This window comes from Haliotis rubra, unplaced genomic scaffold, assembly GCF_003918875.1.
Source record: "Haliotis rubra isolate DU_JTF1 unplaced genomic scaffold, ASM391887v1 Scf102, whole genome shotgun sequence".
Classification (NCBI taxonomy): domain Eukaryota; kingdom Metazoa; phylum Mollusca; class Gastropoda; order Lepetellida; family Haliotidae; genus Haliotis; species Haliotis rubra.
This window is the reverse complement of record NW_025764915.1, coordinates 324,101-340,149: the sequence shown is the minus strand read 5'-3', so window position 1 is coordinate 340,149 and position 16,049 is coordinate 324,101. Positions and strand designations below refer to the sequence as shown.

General features: G+C 41.7%; 1 long non-coding RNA gene across 1 annotated transcript in view; it reads right to left on the bottom strand.

The window, feature by feature from the left end:
• Positions 1-2,006: 2,006 nt before the first annotated feature.
• The window catches only part of LOC124270035, a 45,317-nt gene continuing 31,274 nt past the window's right edge, over positions 2,007-16,049 (bottom strand). Inside the window, exons 2-3 of the long non-coding RNA XR_006896661.1 lie at positions 6,055-6,156; positions 2,007-2,055 (exon numbers count right to left, since the gene is read on the bottom strand). This is a non-coding gene — a long non-coding RNA (uncharacterized LOC124270035). The remainder of the gene's footprint in view (positions 2,056-6,054; positions 6,157-16,049) is intronic.

Sequence of the window (16,049 nt, the reverse complement as noted above, 5' to 3'; positions counted from 1 at the left end):
TATCAGGCCTCAGACCACAATTATTTTCCTTCTTTGCTATCTACAGTGACATGCCAGTGCACCATAATTAATATCGGTCGTAGGCTGTATTCTCCTGTTGCATGCTGACCAACCTGCCACTTGTCACCATGAGTAGATTGTGGACCAAAAGAATTTTGCAATAAAGTACAATGTCTTACCTTTCATTTAAGCTATCACAAGTCACTGGATAGCACAAGCAGAACAGCCTATTTAAACAAATTTATTCTCATATTGTATCCACTGTAAACAATGGTCACCAGCTGGAGGTTTCCAATGTTAGTCAGGAAGCCAGAAAGAAACACAACTAGACAGCCTGTGAACATTGGGCATACCGTTCACAACGAAGTCTCCAGTGTCAATGCCTGCCGTCCGCGATTGTGGAGGGTAAACCTGAATTTTGCGCTAAAGTACGACTCGTTTCAGTACCTGGGTTCGGAGGTGACGTTGGGCTATCACAGAGTGACCTGATGAAACGACGTCAATATTGGCACGATATGGACGTGGAGAATGGAGATTGGCACAAGGCAACCGATTTCGAATGGTCTGAGGACAGTCGACCTCTAAACATCTCAGCCCTGGTTCGTGTAGCCGGCAGAAATCTGTCACGTAGGTGACGTAGGACGATTTGACGGTCTTCTGCTCGTGACGTCACACGTGGAGAACCGACCTTGGGCGATCAGAAGTGGTGCCAGTTTGCTGTAGACGACCTCGCAAGTCATACACAGTACGACGGCTGCATCCCATTGCTCTTGCGACGTCAATAACTGATCTTCCCGCTTGCAACATGCCAACGGCACGTTCACGTTGCACATTTGACAATCGTGGCATTTCAAGTACCGTTAGAACTGTGGTTTAAAAGTGTTTTTTCAATTCTTGAGGCCAATGCAAACACGTGCATATGAAGAAAACTTACATGATCGTTTGTGTAGCCGCGGCAGTAGACCACGTAACGATAGCAGTGACCTTCCCTGGAGAAGTGTAGTGGACAGGAGAGATGTTTTGGCAGAACGGTTCCGGGGGAGACTTCACCACATACACAATATTGTGGACAGCTTAACAATATAGAACATAAAATAAATAGAAACACTGACTCGTTTTTTAAACTAATATATATATATAATCGAACAAAATCCCTTGAAATAAGGATATATTTCAATTAAAGATATTCAGGTTGGTCTCGAAATTCAAACCATTTCATTTGAAAAGTAACTTTCGTGCAGTTATCCAAATGTAATGGTTACCTAGAAATACGAGTTTCTCGCAAATCTTCTATTTTTGTCTTCCTATCAAATCATCTGACTTAGTTTATATCATAGTTTTGTGTTAGGGTCGAATAATGGTAAGATCATTACTTGTTTCACATTTGTGAATAAAATATGTTTAAATCAATCATTTGTTAAATAAGCTTAGGGGCCAACTATTGGGGATCTATTGACGGACAAAATATCTGTCAGAGATAGAACATATGTTTCAGATCCGCCGCCAAGATCTACACTTTTTTCTTCGAGCCACCATGCAAACACTCTTTTTCTGTAAATCTTCATGAAATACATTTATCCAGTATTTTAACTACCCCCTAACGCCAGTCTTGTGTACACTCACTTCTGCTACAACTGTTCACGTCGTCAAGGAATACTGTAAATACAAAACAAACAAAAAACATATTAGAGTCTTGAAGCGTTAGAGCACATTGATTATGGTGTTCGTTTATCAAATGGCTTTGTAAACCGCATATCAAGCGTGTTGCGGTGAGCTCAAGAACCATTGTACTGTACTTTTGCTAACATAATGCAGTAATAGATATTACACTATCATGAGTGCAAATAGTTCCGGCAGGAGGCGATGTTACTACACAATGTGTGATAACATTGTAGATTTACTAACAGTGATATCCCAAAAGCGTGAGTTATATTACCCTGTAACGCCTCCATAATTGCAAGTAAAACCAAAAGATTTCGAAGTGGAGCAAAACGTGAACTTTTTTACCTGCAAAAAGCAACAAGCAGAATGGTAAACTGCGCTCCATTCTTGTTCCTGAAACAAGGGAAACGGTAGTGCTAACAGTGAAGAATACTTTCAACTCATTATTTGGTTTCAGTTGCATAAATGCAATTAGTACGCTTACAGTAAACTTTTTGTCTCGTTGTCGATGGCAAAAAAGTGAGTGAGCGGGATTGGCAATATTCCAGCAATATGGCGGCGGTCTGTAAATAATCGAGTCTGGACCAGACAATCCAGTGATCAATAACACGAGTCGAGGGTTTTTTCACTGTTACATATATACTCCAGTTCGCAGGTGTGGAATCTTGCACAGTCCGAGGCATGGGAGTGTTGAATGTATTCGATTCGATTCCCCACAAGTGTAAAATGTGTGAAGCCCATTTCTGGTCTTCCCCGCCGTGATATTGGTGGAATATAGCTCAAACCAGCGTAAAACCATTCACTGTCGAAATTAAACATGGATATCATACTCAGACACGTTATACTGGCTCGACGGCAGCCATCTTTCTGCTCTCTGGATATGACATGGCCTTAGACGTGGCCTTAAACATGGCTTTAAACATGTAAAATTCCTCGAGCTCGAGGTGAAGAGTAAGTGAGTTTACTTTTACGCCCCACTCATCAATATTCCAGCTATATGGCGGTGGTCTGTAAATAATCGAGTCTGGACCAGACAATCCAGTGATCAATAACACGAGTCGAGGTGAAGAGGTTTCATTGTAACATATATACTCCAGTTCGCAGGTGTGGAATCTTGCACAGTCCGAGGCATGGGAGTGTTGAATGTATTCAAGGAGTGAAGTACGGAGATAGTTGCACGTATTCGTGTGGTCCAGGCTACGTACTGAACGGGACTTCCGAAAACACTTGCGGTTACAACGGGACGTGGGAGCAAGAACCTCCAACATTTACATGTAAGCGCACACGTTGCAGAAAAGTTCCGTTATTATTTTATTATTCCCCTTTGAACCAATGGCACCCTTTAACTCTGAAACTTTCTTTGTTTGTTCAGCAGAAGTGATCTGTTCCGGAAGCGCGTGGAAGCGCTTGGAACCGGAATGTTAATGAAAATAAATAATAGACTAAGCGGTAAAACTCCACTGCGTTAATAATTGCAGCTCCGTGTATCTAATGAGTGGCTAATCAAAGTGTCCGATCTCAAGTTACACAGAAATTATTTTTGGAATGAATATATTGTCCAGTTTTATATTTTAACTGGTTGCCAGTGGGAATATACTGATTCTGTCTTAAGTCACTGGGGTATGAAGTTGTTTTGATAATACTGGAAGCAAACTGAGCAGTGACCGAAAGTAGACGCGTGTTGAAAACTTAACTTTAAGGAAGTGACGTCCTTAGCAACATATTTCCTATCACTACTAACATCGAACTGAGGGTGTAATTGGATTGTATACTATGCTTAACATGGCGTGTTTTAATCGAACTGAGGAAGAATGAATTATTTTTCAATTGTCTAGATGGTATTAATCACGATAAAATTGAAATACCCTGTGCACTTGACATTCGAAGGCGAACAAAACTATGTTTTAATACATTACAAAATCTCAACGACAGAACATAACCACTCTCCGAAAGAGATTCCATTGGAAGATAAAGGCAACATCGAGGTGAATATTTTATGAATAGATCCCTAAAAATCAGTGATGACACCAGGTGTTCGAGAAAAGGGTAAGCATGCCCTGCACTACACGCACCACCCCCAGCTCACACTATCTGAATAATAAAATGAATATCTGTTACCTGACACCGCACAGCAGTATATCCACACAGATCTCTCGACTAAGTGTACACTATACCAAGTGTGTACTATACCAAGTGTATGCATCAACCATCAGTCAGTTCGAACTACCTGATCTTTTCAGCCAATCACACACCTGAAGCAATGAATTGCCTTCCTTAAATGTAAATGCTATTGAAAGAAAGAGTCTGTGAAATGGTCTGTGGGATCTTCAGAGTACTCTGTAGGGAATAATGCAACGTATAGTCAATATGCTCTGTTTGAGTTGGGTATGTGTGCTGAGATAGCTTTAAACATGACGGTCCTTTTGAAGATGGAAGTGTGCACGGTATATATGTTACCGGTACAGATTCTTCAGGAGAATGCCCTGTAATTCTAAGAGACCGTCATAAATACATTTGTATAAACTCATTGAATATGTGGTTAAAAGTAATTCTTAGGAACGGGTATACATATATACGATTCATTGAAATTGACTAAGTTCGTCTAAGAAACTCATTCAAGCGTGCGTTTTCAAAGAATATGCATATTTCGCTGCACGCAATTCCGAGAAACTCCTCTATACATTGTATGAATTCACTGACGGTCATGGGTCTCAATGGTATAACTATTGCATCTACGTCTCAACTGTAAACGGGCTTGGAAAACAGTACTGTGTGTTTCCCGAAGAATCAAAATAAAGAATTCAATATCAGTACGTCTTGCGTGTCTGTCAAATGAACTGGCAGTATTGGGCCCATACCGTGTACATAAATATTGATAAATATACACCCTTCCTTACAGTAATGCGACATTTATAAATGTGTTGGGTTTTTTGTGTTGTTGTTTTTGCTTCCTTTCTTTTGTATATTTGTTTTTTGTTGTTGCTGTTGTTGTTTGGGGTTGATATTTTTTATCAAACCTGGGAAATGCAAATTTGTTTCTTTATTTTTACACGTATAAATTTTGAGAATGTCATACAAATTATTTATATTTATAAATGTATTCATAGCTTTCAATCTACAAAATGGGTTTTGATATTAATATATGCTATTAAGTAAGATACATACATAATGACTACTAGTTTGACAGCCACAAACCCAAGTGGATGTTTCCTGTTTGCTGATACATAAAGTCAATAACTGACGTTAAACCCAACTCACTCACTCACTCACGCAGTCTGATGGGATCTTGGATAATTGAAAGGACTGACTAAAGTACTGTCGGAAATAGAAAAAAAACTGTATTTTCTCATTTATCTCTACAATTTATGTAGCTGATATGTGAAAGTGTGAAATATCTGTTAAACTAAGCTCGGCCTAACTACAGTCTCAGTGGTAGAGATATAGGAATAGGAGAAAAAGGACTTTACTGAGGGGAAATTCGTGCAGAAATGAGCAATGCGGTTTTTTTCTAAGTCCAAAAAGACTTATTTGGAACAGACCATGGCTTTATGCAAATTAGTGTGCGACGATATTGTATTACAAAGGACACCTTTTTTTAAATGCCAGATTTGAAATTAGACGTAGATTCATTATAAACGATAGCTGACGTAAAAAATAATAACTTTTATGCTGAAACTATTAAGGATGTAGCTACCATGCAGTCTCACTGTCACTATAAATAGAAACAGATAGGAGGGGTCGCCTCAAAAGCAAAACCTGGGGTCGGGCATGGGGATAGAGATATCAGCTAGGATAAGATAATCCTTGAGGGCAATTATACTGGGGAAGAACACGGCACGTCATAACAATTTACAAATAATATCCAGTCCTGTCGATCTTCGGGTGGTCATTCCACCTATATACTACGATACGTTTCTATAGTTTTCGAGTATCATATTCTTTTACATATATCAACATAAACTTTATGAAAGAAAGACACATAAGATGTTAATCAATAGATGAGACATAGTCAACACACATGAAAAGGAAAAAATATCTTTGAGATGACCCCTTGTGCCTGTAGGCAGTACGTGCATTTCATGCCAGGTGAGTCGACGGTCCGTCGTCATACCTGGCTGAGCGACCTAATTGCCATCTATAGTCTGATCTATTGTTTTCAGCAGCTATTCGTATTTTTTCTAAGTTTTGTCCGATTGTACGAGTAAACATGCTTTTCTGGATATCGTATTATGCATCCCACTGAACGCCCAATTAGGCCGAGGTGGGTTATTTCGACATATGCTATTTGCAATTGTGTAAATTTTAGGGATACAGAGTAACAGCCTAAAAACTGTTTTTTTTCTATTTCCGACAGTACTTTAACATTCGACACTGTGACTAAGCTCCCCATACATTGAAACTTTTCGTGGTTCTTCTTGGGCGTGATGTTAGTGGTGCGAAGATCGAACTTCCCGTTCATGCACAGAACAGCGGCAGTCTTGATTGTAAGATGGCCTTGTGGAATAAAACAAACGCACATGAAAACACGAAAAGTTGTTCAATATATGTTTCTTAGTTTCAAGTGTTATTTTAAATGTGAAATGTATTTTAACAGAAGGTAGTTTATGTGCGCTTCTTCTAGCAGGAGTTATCTTCCTTAGTTCTTAGCAAGAGTTTGCTCCCTTTGTTCTCTCATGCTTGCAAGCTTGGCGCAGTCGGTTTTAAAACCCAACCACGCCCATCCAGTAGTAATTTGTGGAAATGTATACACCCTGTGGTATAAAAGAGACACTTATTATGAGTCTGTAATACGGTGAAATAAAGTTTGCCAAGTTTATAGAGATGTTTTTGTATTCATTGGTTAGAGAATGTTTACTTGCAATAAAACCTGAGGTTAAAAGGAAATGTAACTGTGACTTTTGACCTTGCAAAATTTGACAAACAAGGCTGATATCAATGTTGATAATATCCACCACATCACAGAGTTTCGTATTCAGAAATAAACCAGATATAATAAACTAAACCAAACGAGAGACTGGACGTCCACTGATAATAAATAAAAGCTAAACTAAATCTGTGAAATATGAAAGCGAAAGTTATGTGGGACCGGATTTGTTCTCATCATTCAGACAGGTGCGTCCGTAACACGATCTGCTGCTTGTGGGTTAGAATCCCAGATAATTTCACGCTCCACAGTTTTAACCAAAATGGTGCTGATTAAGTAGAGCCCCACTGGAGAATCGAAGTGCATGTTCAGGAGAATACAGGGAGATCATGTCCTTAAGGTTTGAAGGATAGTTATCATTGTTTGGGCAGTTATGGGTGATAATACAGATCTTGAAGGGAGACGGGAAGCCAGTGCAAGGTTTTGAGAGCAGGAGTTATGTGTTCAGTTCTACACTTCGCATAACGCATAAGCCATATTTAGAAGAACTTATTGCGTTAGTTGCAGAGCAATTATTTCATGTAATTTCAATGGTAAAAACTTGAAAATTCACACGTCCATAGACAGGGAGTTCGCCAACACAACACCAGCCTTTATCGATGTGTTTCAAAATCACTACTTTGTATGGCCCCCATTGGCAGCAATTACTGCTCGGCACCGTCCGGGCATAGACTGGAAACGTCGACGAAGTCGCTCTTGCAGAATTTTTCCTCACTCTTCCTGCAATGCGATGGTCAGTTGTGGAAGTGTCTGATGCGTGTTTTGGCTTTGACGTACACGTCGATTGAGTTAATCCCATAGGAGTTCTATTGTGTTTAAAATCTGGTGATCGGGAAGGCCACACAGGCCCTCGTGTCTTTGCAAGGATTAATGATTAAAAAATATTGTTTTTGAGATGACCCCCGACTCGAAAGCTTGACAGTACAATACATTATGACAAGGCCGGACACTTCGATGCACCCCCTACGACTGCTCTGCCGATCGCTACGCTACCATCGCATGCAATCGTTTAAAACTTAATGTAAACATAACCATGGATGATTGGCCTATCGAGCACCACTCATGACACCTACCAATTCTTTATTGTTATTTCTGCAAGTCGATTGAAACCCGATTTTGACCCTCAACTAAATGATCTTGACACAAATGGCTGACGATATATCCGCACAAAACTGGGGTGCGGTCGAAGCAAGCATTCTCTACGGCTGTGGCAAGACGATGACGCAAGTGAGCAACCCGGATGTAGCGGTCCTGGTCTTGGGTGGTATCTCTTGGGCGGCCGCTTCTCGGGCGATCTTCAAAACGTTTTAAACGTTTTTAGTTTTCATGCACATGTTAATGATACGTATTTTAACGTCTGTATACTATTTTTATGTATGTTATGCGATACATTTACAGTCATTGCTTATTGCATTGCTTGTCCATGTGAACAACATTAACCCGAGCTCAGACTGATTGCAGTATCGTAATAATAAGCGAAATTCGACCATTTACATATACCATACAAACGGAAAGCTCACCAAACTAAATTCAGCACTGCATGTGATTACAAGAAAGCTTTCACTACCTATACAATCTGTTTGGTGCACTTGAGCATGTTAGTAATTACATATCGATATCCGAAACAAACCGAGAGCTCAGCACAAAGCAGCTTCGACACTTTCAAGTGATTGCAATAGATGACACAAGACTCTTTAAAACTTGTAAATCTAGTCTTTTGGCAGTGTATATTAACTAAAGTAATGTTTTCAACCTGAATTAAAGGTTCGTATACGTATACTTTTAACGCAGTTATGATCATGTTTACAAAAATAACCTACTGCATCGACATGTTACTCAAAGCAGCAGTTTGTGTTGACACAAGATGTCGATGTGCAACTGACACCCTATTCAAAGAGTACACTTGCCCCTTTTATGCGGAGGTTTTTGCACCTGGTATGAGTCACTGTGGGCGAACGTTGCATGGTGAGAACTTCAGATATCTAACGCACCGCCTTCTTTGTTCCATTGTGTTTCAACAAGACAGGTATTGCTATTTCAAACATTGGTTACCGCGTGAGTCATGACACCCTTAAATAGAAACGACATCCGTAAGAAATGTCTGCTGAAGGTTGAGTCGATTGTGAATTGAATTAACCATAAAATTCCATTGTAAAAGTTTGTGTTTTGCATAAACTACTCCCTTCGTGGAACACACTTTATTATGGAATCCTGGAAGGGACATTGTCGCGTTGTCGCCCACTAAAAAGCAAGCAAATGAGGTCAAAATAAACCAAAGCGCGACAATGTGACAACGCGTTCGCCCATTTGTCGCTTTTTGAAAAAAATACTTTTCTATTCCTCCAAAGGGCGACATAGCGACAATTTTCAAGGTAAAAAAATGTCGCGTTGTCGCATTGTCACCCAATCTAAGATGTGTAAAAAAAAGACTAAAAATTTACTAAAACGCGACACGCGACAACGCGACATTTTAATGAAATGTCCCGTGCTTTGTTAAAATATTGAGTATAGTAATACTATGTATAACATATTGACTAAAACGCGACTCGCAGCAATGCGACATTTTGATGAAATGTCGCATTGTCGCGTGTCACGCTTTGTTAAAATGTTGAGTATAGTAGGGGTGTGTATTGCAGGGAATTTTCATATTGCGATAGATTGCGATACGAAAGCATTTATTGCAATATATTGCAAGAAGGTGTTTTTAACAAAAAACTACTTATGGTCGAGTTAATGCTTGATTTACAAAATCACAATGCTTGATTAGGCTTTAATAAAAACTTTTAATCATCACAAAATAAAAATGTAAATAATGTTTGGCACAAATGAAAGAAGGAAAGGAACAATTTAAAAACGGAAATATCCGAAGATTTCCGAGTGTTACGAAGTTTTCCGACTGCTTGTCAAAATACCGGTTTTCGAGCAGCGTATCGCAAAACGTATCGTTTTCATGTCTGAACCGGTAAATACCAGTAAACCGGTTATATTGCGCAGCCCTAGAGTATAGTATGTGTTATAACATATTGACTAAAATGCGACAACGCGACATATTGAATATATGTCGCCCTTTTCGATTACCGGTGCGCATGTGTAGAAAGTCAATTAGTCTACGCATGCGCAGGAAAGAGTTATACTCTGTTTCAGACTTCACTGGTCTTTTGTTACCTCCAATGGTTTTTAAAATGAAGTAGTGCTCGTATTGGCAATGAGGGCTGCATTTCTTCAACTTAATGCAAATCTTTAATTGTTGCTTTGAAAATTATTTTATATATTGTAAATGTATTTAGCCAATCAAGTGTGTTTTAGCAACAAGACAAATTATTAGCGCTACTATTCATTGTAATCACGGCACACGGTGGCCCTGTCATTCAAGGTGGGGCAATTTGCTGTGCAGAATTGTGTCTCTTAGTCACACCAGATAACTATGATCATAGGTTCGAATCCCAGCACCATTCACATTCATCACTTTGGACATTTTCAGGTGATGTCCTCGAATGGGTCACTATGTTCGACAGTTTGGCTCCTGACAGAGTTTCTTGGTACAGTCCTGTCCGACGCTGATGAATTTGTCCGACATCTGCCTCTGTTCAGCCAGAAGTGGATGGCTACCAGGTAGAATGAGATGGTAATATCACTTAACCATCCAGCACCTCAAAGACAGTTTTGGTCGGCTTTGAACGTGATATTCTTTTTGGGGAAACGCCATACAAATGGACTGTTATCATTATGATATTAAAAAACGATGAAATCGCTTGGCAGAGTTGCGTACCCTTGCAGTGCCAGAAACCAACCCTTCCTCCCTCCACTCCCTCCGCTCCACTCCACTCCACTCACCCACTCAGTCAAGGTTAAGGGAGCTTGGTAAATTAGCAAGGTATTTAATTACAATAATGTGTTGTGATGTCTGTTTTTCAATTCTATTTGAATCCTATATAATTAATCCTGGACATGCCATGATTCACAATTTTCTCATACGATACTATACCCAGCGATACACATGTACTTGTAAACATACACCTACTAAATCATAATAATTTTCAGCAAAATGGCCAGTTTGAATACATCCATTCCATTAACCAACGACTCGTAACCCACAGACTTAACGGCCACATGTACGTTCATTTATTATTGCTTTGAGTTCGATCCCTGGGTATCTCAGCCCTTTAAAAACATCGAAACATAATCATGATTGATGACATGTCCCGTTGTCGCATTGTCGCGTCTCGCGCTTTGTTAAAATATTGAGTATAGTATGCATTATAACCTATTGACAAAAACATTTTGATGAAATGTCGCGTTGTAGCATTGTTGCGTGTTGCAGTGTCGAAGTGTGAAATAGAGTAATACTTTTCCTGCGCATGCGTAGAGTAATTGACTTTCTACGCATGCACACCGGTAATTGAAAAGGGCAACAACCCGACATATTCAATATGTCGCATTGTCACGTGTCGCGTTTTAGTCAATTTTTACACATCTTAGATAGGGTGACAATGCGACAACGCGACATATTTTGACCTTGAAAACTGTCGCATTGTCGCCCTCTGGAGGAATAGAAAATATTGTTCAAAATGCAACATGCGACAATGCGACAAATGGGCGAAATGTCGCGTTGTCGCATTGTCGCGCTTTTTTTGCCTCATTTTGCTTGTTTTTGCGAGGGCGACAACACGACAATGTCCCTTCTCGGATTCCATACTTTCTCTAATGTTTATCTGACTTGTGTTTCTGTACAAGTAATACCGTAATGTTGTTTAAAATGCAGACACTGAGAAAGGAAAACATCAGAGCTGAGTAACTGATGTTTTGATTCTTTTCTTTCCTCAATCTCATGAGATTTGTTTAAGCAGAAACAATTGCCTGCCGCCCCACGAAAACAGCAGATTATCAAAAACAAGAGATGAATCTTTCATTAAAAAAGGTCACCTGGTGTAGCCAACCATTGCACGGACCATTCGTCACCACTCGCCCCTTTCCATAACCTCCAAGAAGACTCATCCACCTAACGATGGCGTCCAAGATAGAGCCAAAGGGAGTCATATCATCGGGTTGCTTGTGGGCCATGGTAATGTTTATCATTGGTCATATGACGTTGGTCTGCAAATTAGCGATGACGGCCCGAGAACGTTGAGGTCAAACGTCGTCATCCTTGAATACCCGCCGACTGACAAAGGGATGGTTCTCAAAATCTATCACATTACTTCCTGTTCATATCACTGACCATTAAGTGTTTGAGATACTATCGTGATCTCTAACTTGCAGTCATACGAAACGCAAACCGATACCATCACTGAGCTCACTCTTGAAACCAATTCTTCATAACCACATTGTAACGTTACAGATGTATATAATTTCAAAAACACGCTCTTTAATAATATTATTTTATTTTGTAAATTATGGGTTATAACAAAATCATTTACAGCTTTGAACACATTATAAAACAAACAATTGTTCATATACATGTATATTTTACAATTTATGATACAGAACAATTTCTTTGAAGTAATTTATTATGAGATGAAAGCTCATAGGGGTAAACTGATCAAGCAAGATCTGCTGGAGAGCCTGACAAGGGATGCACTAAGGGGGCTGTTACTTATCTGTTTTACACCTACATTCGTCAGTAAACCGACTGTGGCCAATACACCATTGTCGCAAAATGACCTCATCGTGTCTTGACTGACAACCCAAGTCGATATGACCGAATGCTGGTTAAAATTAATATCAAAATCTATATTCATGTCTATGTGTCCTACTATTTTCTGCATAAGATCCTGAGTATAAACTAGTGACTTGACATCACCGTTCGAGATAAGGAGTAGTGGTGAAACTGTACGCTCTTACCACGGCACAGTACGTATTGCATATTCGGTTCAGTCCGTTTCGGTTCGGTACATGAGATATGATCACAAGGCAAAAAACTGAAAGAGCCAAACCTTACATCGTTTAATAACAAAAAATAACCATAAACTTTGTTATTTTGAATGAACAAAACTGTCATTTTAAGACCAGATAGAAGAATGGACAGAGAACCGAAAATATCGAATTTTTGGATTGCATTATAGTATACCGAACCGAAGGCAAAATACCGCTGTACTGATAATACCGAGGTATACCATTTCCCCACTAATAAGCAGTGGCCATAACGATTTGTCAAGAGTCGCTGGACCCGCGGCATCGGTACTGCTGTGTCTACATCTCTTCGTCTTCATGTCATATTTGGCAGTAGAGAAATCGTTGTGAAGTTCTAAAATGGCGAGATTTATAGGGTGACTCCAGGCAAGACAATGAAACTGAAAAGATGATGAATTTTAATGCTTTGGCTGTCAAGTCTGTAAAAATAGTTTTGGCATCAGCTGTGATGATTGAACTATTTTCTGGGATTCTAGGGGAGACAGTCAAGGATACAGCTGTGACAGTGTCATCTGTGCCTGCATCCTTGGATCCGTTTGTTAAATCAGTTTGATGTGTGTCGTAAATACTTGTAATGAATACATAACTGGTAAATTACATCGAATGGAGTAGTATATACAGTGGGGGTACGAGATCACTTTTGCCAAAGGCCTCTGTAAAGCTTTATTTCATAAATAAAGCCTTTATCAGGCTCCGATCTCGACGGCCCTGTCGGGTATCTGTTTCTCCTTCCCACACAATGGTGCAGCCGGTTCGGCCGTCACTGATTCAGTGTGATAGCGTCGGTCGGTTTCGTGCCGGTGAGACGAATGGTTTCGTGGTTGATAGCCGACACCACTTGGGGTAGTTACCCATTCTGTCGATCGTCTCCCCAGGTTGGCCATCTCTCTCGCATACTGGTGCCCGAATAAGCGCTCTGCCAAAGTCCGATTGAATCTCTTGACTATGGCTTGCCTGCGATGAGCCCCGTCCGCGCCGCACCTGACTTGGGCACCGTGCTTAGTTAGCAGTTGTGACACGGCGCCCATGAACTCCCGTCCGGGATCGACTTGCAGTTCGGTTGGCCATGTCAACGACGGTCAGGGCATACTTGTACCTCCTGTCGTGGGGTAGGAAAAGGAGGTCGGCCTGGTGGACACTATTGGGTACTTCAATTTTAGGCACGTAGTGTGGTGCCCGGTAGGTAGATCTGCCACAGGGCTTGTTTCACCAACCACGCTTTGGCCTCGTCCGGGGATACTCTAGCAAGCTTATGTATGGTGCTCGCTCCTTTCCAGTACCCATGCAGGCTGAAGTAAATAGCCTCAAACTTTCTCTGGATCCGTGACATCGTATACATACGGCTATGTCTTTGGTTCAATTTTCTCATGCCCGTACGCGTACGTGTTGATTCCATCGGCAACTATCCAACACTTCGTATCCATCGGCAACGGGGGCGTCTTGTTTATCGTCAGTCCATATATCCTGTGTCTTTCGCTCCTAAGCATGTTCATTTGATGCCTGAATGTGCAGGCCCTGAACAGGGCCTCCTTGAACCTGGCGTGTTTGATGTGTTGTTTCACCACGTACTTCTTGACCCCCCTTGGCTTTCCAGATCTCGCTATTATCGGCTTTCAGGATGGAGTAGTCACTGGTGTCGTACAAATGGATGTGCTTCTTCATGTCCTCGTACACGTCTTTGGTTCCAATCTCCATCAGCAGGGAGTCCGTGTTCGTGTATAGCACTTCGCACCTGTCGCCGTCGTGCTTGGACAACGTATCCGAACCAACAGGCCACGTGCTCCTGCGTTTTGTGCGTGTTGGGGGTCAGCCCGATGTCAATGGGTTTGACGAGGGCTTCGAAGTCGCAATAGATGATGTCAGGTACGGACATCTGGTGCTTGTGGTTGTCGAATTTTAGGACATTGTCGGCTTCCTTGGGCATGTCGATTCGTATGGCCGTCTACCCCACGCCTAGGCAATCCTCCCTGTGTGATTCCAGCAGGTCGGGCCGGGTGAAGCCGTGCAGGCACAGCAGAAGTGACTCTTTGCTCTGTGTGCCGGTTGGTCGTACGAGAGACTGCTGAAGTGTTTTATCCATGCGTAGTTGTACTTACCACCTCGCTGGATCATGAATATATTGATCACGTGACGACCCTTCATTGGGCTGATCCTGTGCACGAACGTTTCGTTGCCTTCGTGCCCAAAGACGTTGATGGCTATGGGGTTCTGCTTCTCCATTCTGGTGACCTGGGATATGGTGGTGGGTTTCGTCTATACCGTCCCAGTTGAGTCCGTCGTCTTGGGGTAGCTCGAAGGTCTGTTCCAGTTAATGTCGGACCTGATAGCTACCCTCATGCAATCGTCCCCTCTGTTCTTGACGTTGACTATGGCTTGTTTCTTCTTCTAGTAGGGGGGTAAGTCTAGGTACGATCCACCTCTGAACGGTACGTAGTTAGCTATGTCTAGATAGACCTTATCGATTTTGTCCACGGCCCACCCGGATCCCCTGTGCATGAAGCATTCCAGGGACTCTTGTATCTGCTGAAGCAAGGTGGCGATGGACTCGTCTAACGTCTCGGGTTAATTTGCGACTTCTTGTTTACCCCGGAAGTAAGGCTGAACGTACTCAATGGCACCGTCCGTCTGCTGTTTATCAAGCGACATCTTTACCGTGATTTGAAACTTGAGACTTCCCAGGTCGTTCAGTTCCTCCTTGACCTTGTCAGCGATCAGAGGCTTGACGTCGCCGATGTCTATGTTCTTGTCTACATGCATGCGCCAGCCTCTCAGGTAGTTACCTACAGCGCGTTCAGTGCGCACGAACTGTAGATCGACGACTCTGTGCTGATGCAACAGTTCGACGAGCTCGAGTTTCCTCATACAGGAATAACCTGCCAGCCCCAGCTCTCTCACTTGGAGTTTGAGTTGTTTCACCATGGGAGGTCGTTGTACAGGTCGTGCAACAGTGCGACTAGCCTGGCTTTCCCAAGACGGGAATAACCCGCCCGGCCCCAGCTGCTTAGCTTGGAGTTTGAGTTGTTTCACCGTTGGAGGGGGTTGTATGCCTAGTAAGCTAAACAGCTGGGGTTTCCTCATTCGAGAGTAACCGACTGCACCTCGTTCTCTCGCAATCTGCCTGAGCTCTCGGACAGTAGGCATTGTTATACCCAGGTGTATACAATCTCTAATTGGGTCACCGGAAAGGGAGGTAACCGACCGCCAGCGCCACCAGTTTCTCTCGCTTGTCATCACTTTTATCATCAGGCAGTTTCTCTCGCTTATCACCCTGCACCAACAGTTGTTTTAGCGGTTCGTTGCACTCATCCTATAATGTTACAAGCGATTCTTTACTCTAATGATATAATAACCGATGCATGCGAAACACAGCGAGATGAAGGTTAGGTTGCACTTCACAAGCTGTCATATAGAACTGTAACTTTTAATTGCTAAGCCATTGCTAAGCATTACTCAGCATTGCTTGGCAATGCTTAGCACTTGGTAAGCCACGGGTTGGTCGGTCTTGAGCACGAGCTCGAGGTTAGCATGCTTCGTCTCGGCTACCTGCCTCTTC